The sequence below is a fragment of the Frankliniella occidentalis genome, unplaced genomic scaffold, assembly GCF_000697945.3.
Source record: "Frankliniella occidentalis isolate FOCC.00 unplaced genomic scaffold, Focc_3.1 Scaffold1276, whole genome shotgun sequence".
In the NCBI taxonomy this organism is placed as follows: Eukaryota; Metazoa; Arthropoda; class Insecta; order Thysanoptera; family Thripidae; genus Frankliniella; species Frankliniella occidentalis.
Genome location: NW_026268380.1, coordinates 14,095 through 16,379, shown reverse-complemented (window position 1 = coordinate 16,379; position 2,285 = coordinate 14,095).

The window sequence follows — 2,285 nt, the reverse complement described above, 5'->3', positions numbered from 1 at the left end:
CCCCCCCTGCAGGGCCTCGAGCTCACCCTGTGCCCGCCCCTGCCAGGCCTACTACCTCCCCAATCGCACCGGGTGTTCCACGAGCTGGGCTGGCGACCAAGGCGACAAGGACACAAGAGGAGCCTCCGAAGGTTCTCTTCTGCTATCACCACGACCTGACCCGACCAGACGCAACCCGAGGTCGCCGCTACCTCCCGGCCTGCACAGCTCCAGACGGCGCACGCTCACTGGCGCACCCCTTTGACGAGGACGGGTGGTAGGAATGTAGGACACGAGACACGACTGGGACACAACACGGCTGATCCCGCCTTCCTGGTTCCTCCTCATGACTTCGTCTCGTCCTCGGCACGTTCAGTAAGCTGATAAGCTGCCCCGCATTCCTCTCATCTCCTCTCCCTCTTCTTCAACAACGCCCGCCGCTCTTCATAGCCAGAACGTTCTGCTGCATGACTGTCTATTTTTCTGAAGTTTTTCGTGATTGTAATTTTGCTTTCTTTTCTCCTGCAGCGCGGCACAGGTAGCCCGTCCCGACCCGCCCACATCTGCTGCCGACTCGGGGCGCTGTTTTGAGCTTACCTGAGCCCCTCCCCAAAAACCACCTCGTGTGGGTGGGTGTGCATATGCGTGCGGGGACTGCCCGGCCCGGACCTCCCTCGTGCAGACTCTCTCATCGCTCCCGTCTGCGCGCGAACAGCAGCCGACTGCTGCTGTGGATCTGGCCCTGCTGGCGCTGGCCCCCCGCACGCGAGCGCTCCTTCCATTGCAAACCTCGGCGCCTCGGGGGTAGCATTGAGTCTTCGCGCTCTCGCAGCCTCCAGGTCCGGGGCTTCCCTGCAGAACCTGCGTGTCCTTCTCCAGGACCTTTCTCGCTCGCGGCCCCGCGGGCTGTGCCGCTGGGACGGCGGCGGGTCGCGGCCAGCTTGCCCCCGTCAAACAGGTGGTCCGCGCCAGCCCGGCCCGGCCCGGCCCTACCCGCGGTGGCCGCCCGGACTTCACTCCCTCTCACTCCTACAGGCCGCTCCTTTCGGCTCCGCTATGCACTACACTTCTAATTACGTACCGTAGTTCGGCGCGGCCACCTGGCCCCGGGCGAGCGAGCCGGCGGGCCGGGCCGTCCCGAAAAGGAGGAGGAGGACCGCGTCCCGCGGGTCGGACGCCGCGCGCGCTCCTTGTACGAACAACGAACATGACCGTCCAGCAGCGCTGGCCAGCCGGCGGCGTAGGCGCGGCCCCCGGCTACGCCACCGGGCGGCCAGCAGCTTGGCCACGCGCCGCCGCGCCCGCGCAACGCGCCGCCTCCGCTGCACCCTCAGGACGCTAGCCGAGGAGGGAGGGGGGTGACTTCCGGCGGGGCCGCATGTCGCGCCGGCACGCCGCCGTCGGCAGGCTTGCCTCGTTATGCCTGGCTGCGTCGTGGTCCGGGTATAAAAAGGCAGCGCACGTGGGCCCGGCACCACCCCGGCCAGGCGCAACCAACCAGACCCGCACCGAATCACAGCAACCGCAAGAAACAACCGCGGCGTCCCGTCGAGTCTAACATGACATCGGCGGGGCATATCGGAGGGGGGCGGCGAGGCAGCGCCACCGCTGCTGGAGTTGGGCGGCTCGCGGTCCCGCCCAGTCTCGTCCTCGCCCCACCAGGTCGATCTATAACGACCGCGAAGAATCCACAATCTGACCCAAAAGTCTACTTTTTCGACGCGGCGTGCTCCTATTATCGTTATGCCGTTGCCGCCTCCGACTCCCGTCCTGCCCATACATCTGCCGTCTTGCCCCTCCTCCCCTCCCCTCCCTTTCAAAATCCCTAATTGACGTATAGCTCGGCTGGCGCGTGACAGCGGCCTCCTGCTCACGCTCGGCTGGCGTCGTCGGGACGAAGACGCACGACGGCACCAAAAAGGGTTTAAATAAAAAGAGCCGAGTGGTCTTGCTGCTCGAGCGCCGACGCATGCAAGCGCCCGGTGTCGACAGGGGATCACGGCGGAGTTTCCACGCACATCGGCCATCGCATAGCCCCCCGTCAACCTTATTCTCCCGCCCGCGAGGATCGAGGTAAACTGTGCGCTCTTTATTTTTCTCGAACAGGGCAGAATTTCGAGCTCGAGCGACGACCATACCTTCCTGATTCCACGACCGACAAATCCTACCGCGTCTCTGTCGCCCGGTGATAGCAAGCGGGTCGGGTCTCAACAAAATGCCGCATTCTGCCCGCGGATATTTTACATACTTGTGCGAGGTGTTTAATTGTCGCCAGAGCTCCGCCCCGCCCCGCCCCACCCCACCCC